The 15,057-nt window shown below is 41.0% G+C and overlaps 1 protein-coding gene and 1 long non-coding RNA gene across 3 annotated transcripts in view; one reads left to right on the top strand and one right to left on the bottom strand.

Annotated features, from left to right (window-relative positions):
- The window catches only part of LOC125460853 (monocarboxylate transporter 2-like), a 318,309-nt gene that overhangs the window by 238,293 nt on the left and 64,959 nt on the right, over positions 1-15,057 (top strand). The window lies entirely within an intron of this gene.
- Positions 1-15,057, bottom strand: part of LOC125460708 (uncharacterized) — a 53,359-nt gene that overhangs the window by 20,454 nt on the left and 17,848 nt on the right. The window lies entirely within an intron of this gene.

The raw sequence follows: 15,057 nt of genomic DNA, 5'->3' as shown, positions 1-15,057 counted from the left end.
TAACACAGTGTGTAACATATTAATTTTGCCAGATACAATGCAGCCTTTTGTACTGTAAGTAACATATGAAAATGCTCAAGTGGAACATAAACACTTACGTGGGTCACTGAAACCAGATGTCCTGCTCCTATGCCGCATATGCTATATAATGTCATGCCAGGCAACAAATTTCTCTATAATAGCATGATATACAGTCATAGGGTTGTACAACACAGAAACAGACTGTTTGTTCCAACTAGCCAATGCTGAACATAATCGCAAACTAAACTAGTCCGACCTGCCTGCTCGTGGCCAATATCCCTCCAAACCCTTCCTGTTCTCGTACCTATCCAAATGTCTTTTAACGTTGTAATTGCATCCGCAACCATCACTTCCCCAGGAAGTTCATTCTCTTCTCAAAAGCAGGCTTTACCACATTGTAAATGGATTGGATTTTGCAAGAACTTGTACAAAATGGGCTGCATACAAGATTAATTCATTATAAGTATTAAGGACACTTTCAAACATTAAATGTCAAATGATATAACATTTTTATGCATTTTTAAAACCTGCTTTCAATACTTAATGGCATGTAGATCTGTTTACAAAACCAGAGCAACAGTTTATCTGTTATGATAACTCGAAATAAGAAGAATTTGCAATTATATACCATCTTTCACATCCTCAGGGCTTCCCAAAATGCTTCACAACAGAAGGGCTATTTTTGAAACTGAGTAACATAGGCAAATAAGTTACCACTTTTTGCACAGCAAGTTTAAAACGCTAGATATGGTACAGTATAGAAGGCGGCATTCGGGCCATCTTTTCTATGCCAACCCAAAGGCATCCAGAATCCCTTTCTTAACCCATCTTCCTGTGCACAGCCAACAGCCCTGCTGCTCACAGCACCTAAGGTGCAGATCCAGGTGTTTTTAAAAAGAGTTTAGGGTCTCTGCTCCCACCACCAACTTAGACAGCAAATTCCAGACACCCATCACACTCTGCACAGGAAAGATTTTTCCTCATGTCCTCTCTAATCCTTCAGCCACTTAGCTTGAATCTATGACCCCTGGTTTTTGAAGTCTCTGCGAAGAGAAACAGGGTCCTCCTGTCCACACTAACACTATGCCTCACAATTTTGTATATCACAATATTGTAAGCCCTCAGCTTTCTGTGTTCCAAGGAAAACAATCCTAACCTCTCCAAACTCTTCTCATAGCTACAATTCTCCACCCGAGGCAACATTCTAATTAATCTCTGTACAATCTCTAGAGCAGTTAGGTTCTACTGTAATGTGGTGACCAAAAATGCACACAATACTTCAGTTGTGGCCTCACCAGGTTCCTAAATCAACAGCGGGATCAATAGCTAACAGGACATCTTAGTTGCGTTAAGGAATCCAGGTTAGCCACATCATAAAATTGAAAGAATTTCCCTTTTCAGTTCTAATTGATGCCATCAGATCTCATTGGTATATCTGAGCAAGTAGATAAAATTCTCAGTTTCTGAGGGACGGCCACCGGACTCGAAATGTTAACTCTACTTTCTCTCCAAAAATTCTGCAGATCTGCTGATTTCTTCAGCAATTAACGTTTTTGTGTTAGAGTTCTCAGTGTAATGCCTCATCTGAAAGAGAACAATAGATAGCGCAATTTTTATTTCATTTGTTTTTCTCATAATTTGCATAGAGATTCATGATTTTTGCTTCAGGAAAATGTCTCTTCTCATTAAGACTCAATAATTGTTTGGATAGAGGATTAGTTAACTAACTGAAAGCAAGGAGTGGGGATAAATGAATGTTTTTTCTGGTTGGAGATCAGTGTTAGTGGCGCGCCTCTGGGTTCAGTGTTGGGACTGCAATTTTGTTTATAATTTCCAGGTGATTTAGAGTTGGGGACCAAGTGCAATGTTTCAAAGTTTGCAGACGACACTAAAATGATTCGTAAAGCAAAGTGTGCAGAGGACACTGAAAGTCTACAAAGGGAAATAGATAGGTTGAAAGGGCAAGGGTCTGGCAGATGGAGAACAATGTTGGTAAATGTGAAGTCATCTACTTAGGTAGGAATAACAGCAAAATGGACTATTATTTAAATTGCAGCATGCTGCTGTGCAGAGGGACCTGACTGTCCTTGTGCATGAATCACAAAAATTTGGTTGGCAGTGCAGCAGGTAATTAAGAAGGCAAATGGAATATTGTTCTTCATTGCTACAGGGATGGACTTTAAAAACAGGGAGGTTGTGTTGCAGCTGTATAGTGTACAGGTGTGGTCACACCTGTAGTGTACAGTTTTGGTCTCATTGCTTGAGAAAAGATGCACTGGCACTGGAGAGAGTGCAGAGGAAGTTCATTTAGGCTGACTCCAGAGTTGAGAGGGTTGGCTTATGAGAAGAGATTGATTAGACTGGGACTTTTCTCATTGGAGTGTAGAAAAATGAGGCAGTGGGAAATATCTTATAGAAACATAAAATTATGAAGAGAATAGGTAAGATAGAAGCAGGGAGATTATTTCCATTATAGATACCACAGTGTGAAGCTGGATGAACACAGCAGGCCAAGCAGCATCAGAGGAGCAGGAAAGTTTGATGTTACGGGTCGAGAAGAAGGGTCTCAACCGAAACGTCAAACTTTCCTGCTCCTCTGATGCAGCTTGGCCTGCTGTGTTCATCCAGCTTCACACCGTGTTATCTCAGATTCTCCAGAATCTGCAGTTCCTACTATCTCTGTAAAAATTACTTGCATTGGCAGGTGAAGCCAGAACTAGGTAGCATTACCTCAAAATGAGGGGGAGTATATTTAGCTGAGTTGAGTTGAGTCGAGGAGGAACATCTTCACCCAAAGGGTTGTGAATCTTTGAAACTCCCTGTGAAGCAGTTGATGCTTCCTCATTCAATTTTTTAAGGGAAAGATTAGGTAGATTTTTAAAAACAGGAGAGGAATTAAGGATTATGCTGAGTGGGAGGGTAAATGGAGCTGATTCCACGAAAAGATCATTCATCATCTTATTGAATGGCAGAACTGGCTTGAGGGACCAATGGCCTACTGCTGCTCCTATTTCTTACATTCTTAATTGTTTATCCTTTACCACTATTTGGAACCAGCATTGAAAAGAGGAATGGTCGGAGCATTGCACGAAAAGCATAAGCTATCAGTGGTTGTAACGCAAAATATGACATGCTGGTCAGTGGTGAGGTTTAATGCAAAAATACATCAACATAACAATGGTAAAAAAATCTCCATTTCGCCCTCACAAAAAAACAGAAAAGTGAGTTTATCACTTTAAATACATTCCTGCTTTAACTAATCCTAGACTTCAGTCAAAAGCGGAAAGCAGCCTCGCAGAGACCAGTCAGCACAACCATAAGAACAGACACAGCACAAAAGCAATGTTCCAGAGGACAAAAAAAATCACCTCACAGCTAGTGAGAAGTGCAGGGAATGAGAAAAGCTTTATGGCCTTGCAAATGTGTAAAGGTTAGGCACCATGGGAATTTATGGATATATTACAAGTGATGGATCTTTGGGAGCTGTTAAAGTTTTGTTCTTTACTGTGAATTTAGGCAGGGGTGGTGGTGGGAATTACCTTTAAAATGCAGAAGACTGGACTAGAAAGTACAGAAGTAAAAATAAATATTTATCCTTCAAAATCAAGAATTGATACTGTTATGAACAGGCTACATGAGGCAGTGATATGGTGAGAAAAGTAAAAGCCAGAATGTTAATTTGCTTATGTACATCAATGGGCATTCAATACTTTTAAGATTGATACAGGTGTCAGTGTCACAGTCTTCCAAATTAGAACCTATAGCTGAAGAAACAGAAGTTAGACTCAACAGGGATGACACAATGGAATAACACTCCAGAGCAAAACTGTCGTAAGTGACACAGCAACATCAAGTATATAAAAGATATGAACATAGAACATAGAACATTACAGCGCAGTACAGGCCCTTCGGCCCTTGATGTGGTGCCAACCTGTGAAACCAATCTGAAACCTATCTATCCTACACTGTTCCATTATCATCCATATGTTTATCCAATGACCATTTAAATGCCCTTAAAGTTGGCGAGTCTACTACTGTTGCAGTCAGGGCATTCCACACCCTTACTACCATCTGAGTAAAGAAACTACGCCTGACTTCTGCCCTATATCTATCACCCCTCAATTTGAAGCTATGTCCCCTCGTGCTAGCCATCACCACCCAAGGAAAAAGGATCTCACCGTCCATCCTATCTAATCCTCTGATCATCATTCACATAATTCGCAATCAACATTTTTGAGGCCTGCACATGTCTTGACTTCAACATCCTCGGGGTAGCAGAAGATCAATTAGTCCCTCAAGAAGAAGTGAATCAGAAACAAACAATCGTTGATGAACTGATCAACTGGTATAAAATTTCATTAGACTTCCTAGATGCATAGCAAAACTCCAAAGGAAGGAAGGATCTGCTGAGATGAGTTATGTGGGTAAAAGAGACTTCTTTCTCCTGAGAGTTGCTACAGTTGTTTCATATTGTCGATGAAAATCATAGATTTGACATGACGAGTGGAAATATTTTGCATTCTTATTATCACCGAAGAATGTTCAGGCATCAATAATTGGCACAGTTTTTCAAAAGAATTAAATCCTCAGATTAAGCAGTATAACTCACTAAGGGTCTCTGACTAACCTGCAGTCGAAGCTTCTCAGAGGCCAAAAACAATTCCCAGGATTTATTGATATAATACATTTGACTATAATGCCAGCACAAGTTTAAGAGCAACATTTCAATCCTTTCTCTTTCAGAGACGAATTATTGTGCCAGTGGCAGAGCTCATATTTGGTGAGCAGCACGCAGTTGAAGATGGCAAAATGAACCACAAGTTCACATACATCAACACTTTAGGTGTATCAGCAGATTGAGACTAAGGATTTGTTTGAATAAAATGGAAGTGAGCTGCGTGTAAACCCATGGAAATGTTCGCAACTTCAGGGCATGATAGCAAGAAGCAATTGCCGAGTCTGAATCTTGAAGATACTGCAAGGAAGGAAGTACTTGTTTCAACTGAGAAGTTGTCATCCAGAATGGTCATTCATGAGATTAAATTTGCTCCAGTTAGGTTAATGCTATGAGGCCCAGCAATAGTGGCATCTCCATGAAGGCCTGCCACAACTTGTAATATCCTCCCGTGTGCACACCAATTAGGTCAAGCTCAGAATCGACATCAACAACCCTGAAGCAGAAGGCATACCAATCTTCCATGGCCGAAGAACCATATATTGGAAGAGTTGTGAAGCCTCCAAACTGCCTGAAATCTGAAACTTGGGGAAAGATGGAATAATGGTCAACATTAGCATATACATGAATTTATAAACGTTGAGTACCTGGAGTAAAAGGATTGAGGGGAGATGTGATATGAGGTAATGGTTCTCAAAGAGTTAATATTAAAGTTACTTTCAGCTCCATTCAATCTTATGATACCGTGCAGATTTTGGATATCGAGGAAGGAATGTAGCTTGAGTTTCTAAAGGATAGTACAAGGTAGGGGTAGAGGTTAGACAGACCTTAGGCTTAGGGTAGAAGTTAGGCACAGCATTGTGGGGCAAAGGGCCTGTACTGTGCTGTACTGTTCTATCTTCTATGATACAGTTATGTCATCTCTCTGAGTAATTGTCTTTGTAACTATGCCAAACTAGTAAATCTAACTTAAGCATGTTGGTATCACGCAAGAATGTGCATCTTATTGTGTAAGACAAGAGCCTCTTCTCACTGAGACTCAGCAGTGGGTTATTTTCTGCCACTGTTCATTAGATAGGTCACCTACACACAGCATGAGAAGGGGGCTTGGTAACATGATGGTAGCCCTATAACAAGCCGTAAATGCTGCAAATAACAGCCATCTTCCGATCCTGAAATCTGGGACAAAGGAGAAATCCCTGCTAATCTTAGGAATGCTGCTATAGCTGCCATCTTCTAAAAATTGAGTCAAAGTGGACTGTGGGAGCTATTGAGAAATCTCACTACTCTCTATCCTTTTATTTGTCAGCCAGGGCTCTCTGATTTGACCAGATTTACTGCCCCAATCAAGGATGTCATATTCTATGAGATACTCCTGGCTGACCTCACTACAATCGCTAAAAACAACTGTCCATTTTGGGGGAGAGAGGTAGAGAACGTGAAATGGTTTCGGGAAGGAATTTTCAGGCTCATGGTGTGACCACAAATTATGGGGCATTTAAATTGGGACTGCTCAAGAAGAGAGAATTTGATGAGCGCAGAAAATTGTGAGGTTGGAGGAGTTTTCAGAAATTGGCTGTGGAGGGAATTGAAACAGGATTGAAACAATCACTTTCTCATTTAACCAGGGGCCAATGCATGTCAGTGATCAGAGAGTTAATGGGTGAAATTTAACATATGTCTGTGGAAAAATTTAAATACTGGAGTTACAATAAATATATTTAGTTTTCATCGACTGTTCCTGTGAGGGCTAATTTGGTAAAATGTCATTAGGGGACATTCATTCCATACCTTGAACTCTTAGAGACTTTTTTTGCAATTTCCTTTAAAACAAATCTAATATTCAGGATCTAAATGAAACATAACATCAATACTCCAATGTTCTATTCTCTGTGCAAAGACTTGTCTTTAACTACACTCATCAATACTTATCATGCCCTCTGAGCTGTTTAGCTCATTAGCTAAGCACGGTAATTTGATTTACTGACTTTGTGTACTCAGGGAGAGACAGTCAAATTTATATCGAGAAGTGACAGGAATTGGATGAGTTTTCAGTATATTCCAGATACTTATCTAACAAAAACCCAGACCCAGGGCAGTGATTTGCAGTAAAGGAAAGAACACTAAGGGATTGTAAAGTTCAGGTGTTATTGCTTGGATGAATGCAAGGCTTCTGAAGGACTTTACTCTGGTTTCACCTGCAAAGAATCGATATTTTATCTGGGTGACAGCTCAGACTACATGCAATTTGGAACGGTATTTTAAATCGTTAAAAATGCAAAAATTGGTATTTTTGTCCACACTTTTTGGTTGATTTTATACTGCGTATTTTATAACGGCTCAAATGAGCTTTCCTGCAGTACTCACACATAAAATATCATTTACTATTTCAGCAGTTGCTGCCGGAGTTGCAGCACTGGGTAATGGGGTAAAAAAACTGAAGCGAGACTTGCATTTTTACAACCTCAGGACATCCCACAGCATGTTACAGCCAATGAAGTAGCTTTTGAAGTGTTCTCGCTATTGTACAGTCGCAAATACAACAGTTAGTTTTCACCCAGCAAGCTCACAAGAAAATCGCTGCGATAATGACAGGAATTTTTTGTTCGTTCATGATGTTTGGTAATGGATAGTCATTGTTCAGAGTACCAGGGGTAACTGACTTGCTGTGAGACTCATAGATTCATAGAGATGTACAGCATGGAAACAGATCTTTCAGTCCAACTCATCCGTAACAACCAGTTCTTCGAAATTAATCTAATCTCAAATGGCAGCATTTGGCCCATATTCCTCTAGGACCTTCCTGCTCATATACCCATCCATTTACCTGTTAAGTGTTCTATTCATACTAGCCTCCAAAACTTCCTCTGGCAGCTCATTCCATACATGTAGGACCGTCTGCATAAAAATGTTGCCCTTTTAAATCTTTCCCCTCTCACCCTAAAGCTATGCCCCTCTAGTTTTGGACTCCCCAACCCTGGGGAAAAGACCTTGTCTATTTACCCTATCCACGCCCCTCATGATTTTCTAAACCTCTATGAGGTCACCCCTCAGCCTCCAACACTCCAGAGAAAACAGACCCAGCTTATTCGGCCTCTCCCTGTAGCTCAAAACCTCCAAACCTGTCAACATCCTTAAATATCTTTCCTGAACCCTTTCAAGTTTAACAACATCTTTCCTACAGCAGGGACACCAGAACTGAACACAATATTTCAAAAGTGGCCTGAGTTGAGGAGAAATGTCTTCACCCAGAGAGAGGTGGGCCAGAAAGTGTTTGAGGCCAAAACGCTAAATGTTTTCAGAAAGATAAATATTGTTCTTTGGGCTAAAGGGATTAAAGGGTATGGTGCAGGAGGCGGGATCAGGAACTGGGGACTGAGTTGGTCACATGGGCATATTAAATAGCAGAGTAGGCTCAAGGGGCAGAATGGCCCACTCCTGCTCCTATTTTATAACCTATTGGAGACTTTCACTATCACGGTTTGTCATCCAACCTCACCGCCTGGGCTGTGTCTCCTGATTTGCTGGAGGCTGATGTCTGCTACTCGAATGGGAGCACGGAATTTTATATATTTCTCAGGTTGGGAATATCTCACGGTGCCGACTCCACACAAAGCAGAGGGTGTCAAGACTTGGAATCTTCTGAGAGGCAGCCGTGTTTAACATGCCACTTCTGCATTCATCATCAAGGGAGGTGTCAGGTTCCTGAGGCAGGAAGCCCAAAAGAAGGCCCGGCATCACTGAGGGACCAGCACCTCAATTGGTATGTGAAGATGCATCAAACTAGCACTTCCCTTTGAAGCCTGAGTAATATTTGACAAATTGCTGTACTGACTTGGTCTCTGATAGGATCATCCAGCGGTAGACTGCATCAGGTCTTGAACCGACACACAAGTTTCAAATATGGTTTCAGGTCCCAGCTTCTGAACCTGTCTCCATGGAGCTGGGAAGGTATCACACAGAGTGATGTCCCTTCTCAATCTCCATCACCTCAATCACTTCATCCCTAACAACAAACTGGATTTCTGAATCTTGCTAGATTGACATATCCTACAATCTTCCAGGTACCATTTCCCTGAGGCACAAGACGTCAGTAGAACAGAAGCAGAAAGGACAAGCTATCTTCATAAAATTATATTTTTCTTTATTCAAATGAAATCTGACATTTGTTTCAAAGAGAGATAATGGGAACTGCAGATGCTGGAGAATCCGAGATAACAAAGCGTGGAGCTGGATGAACACAGCAGGCCCAGCAGCATCTTAGGAGCACAAAAGCTGACGTTTCGGGCCTAGACCCTTTTCTGATGAAGGGTCTAGGCCCGAAACGTCAGCTTTTGTGCTCCTAAGATGCTGCTTGGCCTGCTGTGTTCATCCAGCTCCACGCTTTGTTATCTCTATTTGTTCAAAGAGAGACTGCTTGTCTCTCGGTTTTATGTCCCAAACTTGACTTCAGTACAATAGAGATTCAAATGGTCCGCTCCGACTTTTCGTTTGTTCCAAGGGCTGGGTGTGCCATAATTTAACCATAATCAAGAGTGTACTTTACCTGTTCATGTTCTGATCCCCCTGCAGTTATTTATATACAGAGAGCCTCATGATATGTATGGGACATTGCTCTGCGATGCAGCACCCTCTGTTATGGATCAATTGATTTGGTGCATGCAGACCAGAGGGGAACAATGAGGTCTGTTCTTCCCACTTCCAACAAGTTAAATCTGAGTGAAAATCGGATCCAGATAGCAGAGTTTTAGGAATATGTATTCCAATTGTTTCAATCTAAAACCAGTTATTTAACAAAGAAAGCAATTACATGTATTCAAAGTCACTACTGTCCCACTCTCTCAATTAGAGAGAGGTGACTGTTGGTGGTTTAACTGAGGGACACCATATCTCAGGGTGACGGGGGATATCAAGAAGGAGATTCTTTCAAGGTAACCTCAACTGACGCAGAAATTGAACCTATGGTGTCAGTCTACTTTGTAAACCAGACACATAAACAAAAATTGCCGGCGAAACTCAGCAGGTCTGGTTGTAACTGTGGGGGAGAGAGCAGGGTTAAGGTTTCATGTCTGGTGACTCTTCATCAGGCAACTGAGATAACCACCCTGATGCTGCATTTGTATAGCGCCTTCCATGTCCTCTAGACTATGGGGTGAGTGAGAGCAATGCACGGATTTCCTAAAATACTTCATAGCTAATAAAGTAATATTTTGAAGCGTTGTAATGTTGGAAACTCAACAGCCAATTTACCCACAGAAAGCTACAGGATAATATGCCTTGAACGGTGAAATTTGAGGGACTAACATCTGCAAGCACCTGCTTTCATTCAAACGAGTGCTGTGAGATCATTCATGTCCTCCTGATGCGGGCAGGACCTCAATTTGACCTTCCAACTTTGGAATTGATCTCGCAGCTCTCCAACTCAGAGGCAAGAACGTTGTCATGGCACCAGAATGGATGCTGTTTCTCCTTTGGAGAGGCCCAGGTAAAGTTGCTATAACCCCAGAGGACTATCGGACTGTTCTCACAGAAAGAGAAAGAGAGAGGCATGATTGGCGATGAATTTAATCTGAGGATCACCATGCCTCAGGCAAGGGACAGCGTTGATAAGATAAGACCTTTATAGTAGCTCCAGCTGGTGTAGAAAATGAATCCACTCTATTGGCATCACCCAGCATTTTAAACTTTGCCTCTACAGATGCCGCCAAACATGCCATGTTTCTCCAGCACTTTCTGTTTTTTGTTTCAGATTTCTACTATCTCCAGTTCTTTCTCTTTATCCCCAGAACATTAGTTTGGAGTTCTGGATAACAAGCCAATGACCTTGCAAGTAGATCACCACGTCCCCTCAATTTACACACAATCATAACTTAAGGCTGAATTCCTTTTGTCTTACAATTGTAAATTTTCAACTTTTGCCCCTCAAAGATTGTTTTCTTAGGAAGGAATAAACATGAGGAACTGCTGTTGTTAAAGTAGAAGGAATTATGCTTGAGGCTGGTGTGCAATGTTCATGTGTGACTTTATTAAGAAGAAATCAGATTGACAAATATCCTTTTCTCAATTCCAGTTTGTTGCTCTTCCTGTCACTGGTGGAAGATTTCTCTGACCTAATATGGTCAATTTTAGAAATCAACCTGTTCAGGTGTGTTTTGACAAACCTTTGAGGGAAGCGGGACTTGATCCGAGATCTTCTGGCTTAGCAGGAAGGACACTACCATTGGTCTCCAAGAGTGCTTTAACCATTGTTCGTCTATAATTCCTTTAATGCATCACATCATCTGGTGAACCATGTTGATAAAGAGAGAAATCAGCAGTAATGTCTCAAAACTAAATTCAAAAATGTGGAAATAAATGTTTGAACAGTGGGCTTCAAACCCATTAGCTGTTGACATTTAAACATTCACATTTAACACACCAACTCAACATTTCAAACATTTGCTTTTAAGAAAAATGAGAAGATTCAAGCTGCTGGATTGAATTTAGAGAATATTAGCCAATTCCAACAAGTTTTATTTAAATTTAACATTTCATCAACGTAACACCAAAAGTCTCTTTACACTCATTGAGCGTATCCAGGAACAGGAGATTATTACCACTGATGATCCTTTTAACCTTTCAGTGATGAGTGAATACATGTGATGTGAATAACATCATCTGTGACTTGATGTATCATGCAGCCTGTACAGAGGAGAAATGAGGTATATATACTTTTGAGATAAAACAATGATAAACTAAGATGGGTTTCAGATAGCAACACTTGTGGCAGCGTTGAGCTCTAGCCAGACGCTTTCCTTTGTTTGAAAGCAAACTCTTTCAAGTTATTGCTTCTGGCATTTTCAGATTTGCTTCCTATCCATGATCTCCTACAATGTTCGAGTATGCCCCTTTCAAACTTACTGCACAGTTACTTGAGCTGATATAATCCTAAAGGGAACACAGGAACACAGAGACTTGGGTGTAAATGTATACAAGTCATTGAAGCTAGTAGGACAAGAGTAAGACCAGTTAATAAAACATACCATGCTATTCGTTGTATTCCAGAACCAGAGGGCATAGTCTCAGAACTAAGGGGGACCAATTTAAGACTGAGACAAGGAGAAATTTCTTCTCTCAAAGGGTTGAGTGTCTTTGGAACTCTAGGCTACAGAGAACTTTGGGGTAGAGATTATGTTCTATATTTAAGGCTGAGATAGACAGATTTATGATCAAAGGTTATGGAGAAAGTGCAGAAAAGTGGATGTGAGGGATGTTGAATCAGTCATGATCACATTGAATAGTGGAGCAGACTCAAGGGGCCGAATGGCCAGTTCTTCTTTTTTGGTCTTATGGTATAGAGTACAAGATCAAGGAGGTAATGCCGAACTTGCACAAGATACTTGTTAGGCCTCAACTGGAGTATTGTGTACAGATGTGGATGTCGCCTATAGGAGAGATGTGAATGCGTTGGAGAGAGTGCAAAAGCAATTTACAAGAATGGCTCCAGGAATGAGAATCTTCAGCTACGAGCATAAATTATAGAAGTAAGGACTGTTTTCCTTGGAGAGAAGAAGGCCAGAAGGAAATTTGATAGAGATTTTCAAGATCATGAAGGCACTGGCGTAGTTAGGGAGAAGCTGCTCCCAATATTAAAAGATAAAAGAACGAGAGGGCATAGATTGAAAGTGATGTCCAAACAAAGTGATGTGAATAATCAAGGTATGGAATGCACGGCCTGGAGATGTAGTGGAAGCTCATTCGACCAAAACATTCAAGTGGACATTGGATGGTTATTTGGACAGAAATGGTCCACAGGGATTTGGGAAAAGGCAGGATATTGGCACTTGGAAATAGATCTGGTGCAGAGAGAAAGGACTGTCAAATGCCACAACAATTCTTCAGAACAAAGAAGAATCACTGGAATAGAAACATTAACGCTGCCTTCTCTCCACAGAAGCTGCCAGACCTGCTGAGACTTTCCTGCCATTTCTGCTTTTGTTTCTGATTTGCAGCATCTGCAGATTTTTTCATTGAGGAAGTCACTTGGATCATACAGATGTTTCGTAAATACTATTCCCAGTTCTACACCCGTAGCTTTTTACTTCATTACAATCATGAGGTCCACTGATTGGATGAGATTTTAACTCATTTAAAACTCATCCATTTACACACTTTTCCCACAGGCAAACTGAGCAGTGCAGGTTGGTCCAGGAATGGTTGAAGTCTCCTTTGCTGTTGCCCCTAGTGGACTGTCTCAGTTTGGCAGTCTTCTTCTGGCTCCCTCTTCAAAACCAATTACTGCTTCAAAATTCTTCTCTCATGGTCTCTGCTCAAACTGGTTGCTCTCAGCCGGACATTTTCACCGTTCAAAACTTAAAATGATCACTATCCCAATATCAGAGATAATGGGAACTGCAGATGCTGGAGAATTCCAAGATAATAAAATGTGAGGCTGGATGAACACAGCAGGCCAAGCAGCATCTCAGGAGCACTGTTGAATTGAGCTTCCATATTAGATGCTGAATTAGTCTGGGACTAAGGCTCAGAGCCACCATCACATTTTAGTTGGAGTAGTTACATGAAAACATACAAACATAAGAACTAGGAGCAGGAGTGGGCAATTCTGCTCATCAAACTGACTCCACGTTTAATATGTAATAAAACTGAAAGAACTGCAGATGCTGTAAATCAGGAACAAAAACAAAGTTGCTGGAAAAGCTCATCAGACCTGGCAGCATCTGTGAAGGATAAAACAGAGTTGACATTTTGGGTCTGGTGACCTTTCCTCAGAATGGTTCTAAGAAAAGATCATCGGACCTGAAATGTTAACTCTGTTTTCTCCTTCATAGATGCTGCCAGACCTGATGAGCTTCTCCAGCAACTTTGTTTTTGTTCCTGCATTTAATATGATCTCAACTCAACTCAACGGCAGTTTACTATCTGCTCCCCATAACCCTTTGTCCCATTTATAATTAAAAATCTTCTATCTCCTCCTTAAAATTATTGTGTACCAGCGCCCATGACATCAAAAACAGTGAATGCCACTGATTCCCAACCTTTTTAGAGAAATAATCCCTCCTCATTTCTGTTTTAAATCTGCCACCCCTTACCCCAAAACCATAACCTCTCATTCTAGATTGCCCCACAAGAGAAAACATCTACTCTACATCGACTTAATCTCCTTTAGCATTTCATATCCTTCAATTCAATCTCTTCTGAAGTCGAGAGACATCTTTAACTGCCTCAGCCATTTGTTTAGATAGCACTAGTTTTTTCAGGCTTTCAATGAGACAGGAAGAGTTATTCGCACCTTCAAGGTAGGCATTATCAATGGGTTTTTATTTGCCCTGGGAAATGGCATTTGAATTTCAAAAGCCTGTTGTGATTTCTTCCAGAGACAAGAACACTTTGGTCCCAATATCAGCTGAATTCACAACAGTTGTGATCTGTCTCTAGGGTCCTATTTGGTAAGATTTATGGTGTACATTTTAAAGATAAATTAGCATTCTTTACAGGAGTTAAAAGCAGAAAGGGCCACATGATGACTCAGTGCTTGGCACTGCTGCCTCACAGCACTAGGGACTCAGGTTCAATCACACCCTTAGGCAACTCTCTGTGTGGAGTTTGCACATTCTCCCTGTGTCTGCATGGGTTTCCTCCGTGCGCTCCAGTTTCCTTCCACAGTCCAAAGATGTGCAGGCTAGGCGGATTAGCCATGAGAAATGCAGGGTTACAGGGTCGGATGGTCTTCAGTGGGTCAACGTGGGCTTGATGGACTGAAGGTCCTCCTTCCACACTGTAAGGTTTCTATGATTCTACTGTACAAATCCGTGACACATAGTCAACATCCACAATGGACAGACCTCAGGAGCCGTGTCTTTTAAATTGAAATTAAATAAAATAAATGATTAAAAGTTTACTTCACTAAAGATTTCCTACTTTATAAAATCTCATTCATAAATACCAGAGTTGGCATTAATTCATGGCCAACATCTCCAACCTGGGTCAGAGCCAAAATTCAAAAGTGTGAAGGTGATCCTTTTTAATATTTGTACTGTTATAAAATCTAGTCACACCTGGTTGCAACTCTGCATGTGAATGCTTCCTGATGCTGACGGTGCTTCAAAGTGAGCTGAAAGCAGCCCATGACAGGGCCTCGGGTGTGAGGACGGGTCAAAGATATGGAAGGAGCTGATCAAGCTCTACAATTATTGAACTTGATATTAAACTCTGAAAGCTGCAGGGTCCCCAAGCAGAAACTTTCATTGGCATGATTATGACTTGGAGTGCTTTCAGCATGGCTAATCCATTTGCTTCACTAATTGTCACCATTTTCACCGATCCAGCTTTTCTCCTTCCCTATCTTACTTTTATCCATCCCT

The sequence above is a fragment of the Stegostoma tigrinum genome, chromosome 18 (genome assembly GCF_030684315.1).
Source record: "Stegostoma tigrinum isolate sSteTig4 chromosome 18, sSteTig4.hap1, whole genome shotgun sequence".
NCBI lineage: Eukaryota > Metazoa > Chordata > Chondrichthyes > Orectolobiformes > Stegostomatidae > Stegostoma > Stegostoma tigrinum.
The sequence above is the reverse complement of the archived record's forward strand: the minus strand, read 5'-3'. Positions and strand labels throughout refer to the sequence as shown.